Below are 6,038 nucleotides of genomic sequence, written 5' to 3' on the forward strand. Positions count from 1 at the left end.
TTTTTGCAAAAATATTAAAAATATCTTTATTTTTTGATCATTGTTAAATCAGTTCAATTATATTGAAATACTAAAATCTTAAATTTATGACACCACTTACATGATTGATTAAATTTACATTTTAAACTATGGTCACAAAGTTTATATGACTAAATCTTTTAGGATTTTAAACACCAAGAAGACAGATTCACAAATAAAACAAAATATACCTATGCACTTAAACTCCACTTACAAATTTATAAATATATCTAGATAAAATAATTTATGTGTAAATCCAAGCACTGTTTGAAAACTCAAGATAATTGTCTTGTACATTTAAAATTGTCAGAGGCCTAATACGACTGGCCTTTAAGTACATCAGATGTTTTAAATATTTCTAATACTTAAATGACAAACACATACAAAAGTCACCATGGTTAGAAAACTGAATGTTAAGCTTAATATAAATATAGTATAATTTTTTTGATTTGCTTTATATTTTTGTATTTATTTCTATGTCTACCAGTTATTACAAACCAATCAATCATAAAAGGGGCCTTCAAAAAGTTCATAGAAGATGAATATGATGAAAAACCTAGGCATTAACTTAAAAATGATTTTGCACCAAAATAAAATTAGCTGTGATAACATGTCTGAAAAGGATTGAGTTTGAAGCACTAAGAAGGGTATGCCATCAATTTGCTAACAGTCCACATCTAACATGAATTCTGTTAAAATTGAAGCAAGATTTGTCAAAGATCGGATGGCTGTAGATGTGTGGCATTACTTCCGAGGCCTCTGTTCTGTTCCATTGGTCTATATCTCTCTTTTGGTACCAGTATCATACTGTTTTGATTACTGTAGCCTTGTAGTATAGTTTGAAGTCAGTGACATGATGCCTCTAGCTTTGTTTCTGTTTTTTGTTTGTTTGCTTTTGTTTTTGTTTTTTAGCTTAGGATTGTCTTGGCTATGCGGGCTCTTTGACGAACCTGACAAAAATGAGCAATAGGGAAAGGATTCCTTATTTAATAAATGGTTTTGGGAAAACTGGCTAGCCACATGCAGAAAGCTGAAACTGAAGCCCTTCCTTACAGTTTATACAAAAATTAACTCAAGATGGATTAAAGGTTTGATCAAAAGACCTAACACTATAAAACCCCTAGAAGAAAACGTAGGAAATACCATTCAGGACATAGGCATAGGCAAGGACTTCATGACTAAAACACCAAAAGCAATGGCAACAAAAGCCAAAATAGACAAATCGGATCTAATTAAACTTAAGAGCTTCTGCACAGCAAAAGAATTTATCATTAAAGTGAATGGGCAACCAACAGAATGGGAAAAAGTTTTTGCAATCTTTCCATCTGACAAAAGGCTAGTATCCAGAATCTACAAAGAACTTAAACAAATTTACAAGAAAAAGCCAAACAACCCCATCAGAAAGTGGGTGAAGCATACGAACAGACACTTTTCAAAAGAAGACATTTATGCAGCCAACAAACATGAAAAAAAAAAGCTCATCATCACTGGTCATTAGAGAAGTGCAAATCAAAACCACATTGAGATACCATCTCACACCAGTTAGAATGGTGATCATTAGAAAATCTGGAGGTCTGTAATCCCAGCACTTTGGGAGGCCGAGGCGGGTGGATCACAAGGTCAAGACATCGAGACCAACCTGGTCAACATGGTGAAACCCCGTCTCTACTAAAAATACAAAAAAAAAAATTAGCTGGACATGGTGGCACGTGCCTGTAATCCCAGCTACTCAGGAGGCTGAGGCAGAAGAATTGCCTGAACCCAGGAGGCGGAGGTTGCAGTGAGCCGAGATCGCGCCATTGCACTCCAGCCTGGGTAACAAGAGCGAAACTCCGTCTCAAAAAAAAAAAAAAAAAAAAATCTGGAGGTAACAGATTCTGGAGAAGATGTGGAGAAATAGGAACTCTCTTACACTGTTGGAGGGAGTGTAAATTAGTTCAACTATTGTGGAAGACAGTGTGGCAATTCCTTAAGGATCTAGAAATAGAAACACCATTTGACCAAGCAATCTCATTGCCAGGTATATACCCAAAGGATTATAAATCATTCTATTATAAAGATATATGTACACATATGTTCATTGCGGCACTGTTTACAATAACAAAGACTTGCAACCAACCCAAATGCCCTTCAATGATAGACTAGATTTAAAAAAATATGGCACATAGACACTATGGAATACTATGTAGCTATAAAAAGGATAAGTTCATGTCCTTTGCATGGACATGATGAATCTGGAAACCATCATTCTCAGCAAACTGGCACAAGAACAGAAAACCAAACACCTCATGTTCTTACTCAAATGTGCATGCTGAACAATGAGAACACATGGACACAGGGAGGGGAACATCACACACTGGGGCCTGTTGTGGGGTGGGGGACAGCTAAGGAAGGGATAGCAGGGGGTGGGGGGACGGAGGAGAAATAACATTGGAAGAAATACCTAATGTAGATGATGAGGGGATGGAGGAAGCAAACCACCATGGCATGTATATACCTATGTAACAATCCTGCATGATCTGCACATGTACCCCAGAACTTAAGTATAATTAAAAAAAATTAAAAATAAAACAAAAATAACATTGAAGCAAGAACAAACATTAAATTTATAGTGAAGCTTGGGTCAAAGGATGGTGATATTATTGACACAGTTTGTGGGGACAACTCTTTCAATGAAATCAGTAGTTTACAAATGGATCACACATTTTAAGAGGGATGAAACAATGTTGAAGATGAAGCTAGCAATGGCAGATTATCCAAATCGATTTATGAGAAAAATATTCATTCTATTTATGCCATAATTGAAGAGGACTGATGATTGGCAGCAGAAACAATAGCCAACACCATAGACATCTCAATTGCTTCAGTTTATACAATTTTGACTAAAAAATTGAACAAACTTTCCAGTTGATGGGTGCCAAAACCATTGTGCTCAGATCAGCTGCAGACAAGAACTGAGCTTTCAAGGGAAATTTTAAACAAGTGGGATCAAGAACCTAAAACATTTCTTCAGGGAATTGTAACAGCACATAAAACATAGCTTTGCTGGTATGATCGTAATGACAAAGCACAACCAAAGCTATAGCTCCTAAGAGGTGGAAGTGGTCCATTTAAAGCAAAAGAAGATCAGCCAGGAACAAAGATCATGACAACTGTTTTTTGAGATACTCAAGGCATTTTGCTTGTTTACTATCTGGAGGGCCAAAAAACAATAACATCTGACTATTATGAGACTGTTTTGAGAAAGTTAGCCAAAGCTTTAGCAGGAGATACCTGGGAAAGCTTCACCAGAGAGTCTTTCTCCACCATGACTGCTCCTGCTCATTCCTCTCATTAAACAATGGCATTTGTATGAGAGCTTCATTGGGAAATCATTAGATATTCACCATGGTCCTAACTTGTTTCCTTCTGCCTTCTTTTTGTTTCCTAATCTGAAAAAGTCTTTGAAGGGCACCGTTTTTCTTCAGTTAATAATGTATAAAAGACTGCACTGACTTTGGGAGGCCGAGGCCTGCGGATCACGAGGTCAAAAGATGGAGACCATGGTGAAAACCCATCTCTATGAAAAAATACAAAAATTAGCTGGTTGTGGTGGTGCATACCTGTAGTCCCAGTTACTCAAGAGGCTGAGGCAGGAGGATTGCTTGAACCTGGGAGGCGGAGGTTGCAGTGAGCTGAGATCACGCCCCTGCACTCCAGCCTGGTGACACAGTGAGATTCTGTCTCAAAGAAAAAAAGACTGCACTGACATGGTTAAATTGCAGGACTCTCAGTTCCAAGGATGGACTTGTATCAACTGCTTATAAAAGTGTCTTAAACTTGATGGAGATTATATTGAGAAATAAAATTTATATATTTTATATTTATCTTTATATTCAAAATTTCCATGAACTTTCTGAAGCTCCCTCATGCAAATAAAAGGATTTAAAACTGGCTAAGTTTTTTTGGTCTCAAACTTAGTTCTAAGACAATTACAATTTGGGTAACGGCCCAAGATTCTGGACGGGCATATGGGATCTGGGTTGGATTACCGGATGATTCCACTAGAGCTACAGGTTAATATGGTTAATGGGTAAAAACACTCATTTATGTAAAAGAAATTAATTCAAATGTTTATTAGTAGTGCGGGATGTCTATAGTTAACCACAATGTAGTTTTCAAACTAGCTGAAAGGGAAGACCCGAAATGTACCCAACACATAAAAACGATAAATACTCAGGTGATGGGTACCTTAAATACTCTGATTTGGTCATTATACATTCTATGCATATAAAAAAATTTTACATGTACCCCATAAATATGTAAAAATATAATGTAAATAAAAGGAAATAATGGCTGTTCTTGGGAAATAATTATGTCTGAACTGAAGGAAACCAGGGAAAGTGAAAATGTAAAAGTCATGCTCCTCAGCTTGAATTTTGTAGTTAAATATTTGATCCACCCTCCTTGTATTTTCATTTTAACCCTTTTTGATCTTTTAACCTTATTTGAAAGATGGAATTCTACACTTTTCAACTACTTGCACCATACATTTCTTTGCTGCCAGATTGCAATTCATAAAATGTATACTCCATATCCTAGTAATAAAATTCCTTTTTCTCCTCAAGGAAAAGATAATGAAGTTTTGTCTGCCTTTTATGTTTTACTTTATTGTCTGTGCAAATGGTTATCATTTTATACTTACTGGTTTAAATTACTAATCCTATGCAACAAATTACTCTTGAAATTAGTAGCATAACCAATTGGTGATTATAACCATTATTTCCAGAAAATTTTGTGAGCCGGAAATTTGAAAAGGGTCCAGCTGTTGGCTGCGCCTGCAGTTATTTTTAGGCTTGACCAGGTTGGGGGTCCAACACAGCTCACTCACATGATTGGCAGGTGATGCTGGTTGTTGGCTGGGCTTTCAGCAGGAGTGGTCAGCTAGAGAGCCTACATATGGCCTTTCCATATGGTGACTCACAGGAAGGTAGGTTTAGAGTAGTTGATTTATTTATTTATTTTTTTTTGAGACAGAATCTTGGTCTGTTGCCTTGGTGCAATCTCGGCTCACTGCAACCTCCACCTCCTGGGTTCAAGTGATTCTTCTGCCTCAGCCTCCCGAGTAGCTGGGACCGCAGGTGCATGCCACCACGCCTGGATAATTTTTGTATTTTTAGAAGAGACGGTGTTTCACCATGGCCAGGATGGCCTCGATCTCTTAACCTTGTGATCTGCCAGCCTTAGCCTCCCAAAGTGCTGAGATTACAGGCCTGAGCCACTGCTACTGGCCAAGTGGTTGAATTTTTTGTATGGTGGCTCTAGTGTAAGTGGTCCAGCAGGTAGGGTAGGAGCTGCATTTCTTTTATGACCTAGCCTAGGAAGTTGTATAATTTTACTTTTCTGTGAGCACTTGGTCAAAATAGTCACAGTCCATACAGATTCAAGAGGAAAGCATAGGCTTCACCTCTAGATAAGAGAAGTGTCAAAGGCATTTTTGCCATTTAAAATAAAAATTTCACACATATTTACTGACAAATTAAAGTAACTAAAATTGCCTCCCATAATATGACTTATCAAATCCTAAAATTATTATCTTGTTATATGTCCTTTTCCATTTAAGCCAAAGTTCAAGACAATGTTTTCTTTTGTGTGTGTGTGTGTGAACTGTTTCATTCATTAAATTTATTACATAATTTTGTGCACCATAAGTTAAACTGATAGTTCTAATTGAAGTGGTAAACTGTTATTTGCAATGAAAGATAGGAAATTCATTTTGATTCACTCTTATAATGCTTTTACATTTAAGAGCATTTTTATTTTACGGCATTATTTTAACAAAATATTTTCTTACTACTAGAAATAAGACATTCTTTAATTGGTCAATAAAACTTTAAGGGCCTTGTTACAGATGTTATAAATAGAATTTATCAAAGGCACTTCTCTCATCAAGAAAGTAGGAGATTGCTTCAACATAAGATATATCAAATCAGGCAAGTAATAACACAAATCAAGTATTCTGCAACTTATAAATCAAGACA

This window comes from Saimiri boliviensis, chromosome 3 (assembly GCF_048565385.1).
Source record: "Saimiri boliviensis isolate mSaiBol1 chromosome 3, mSaiBol1.pri, whole genome shotgun sequence".
NCBI lineage: Eukaryota > Metazoa > Chordata > Mammalia > Primates > Cebidae > Saimiri > Saimiri boliviensis.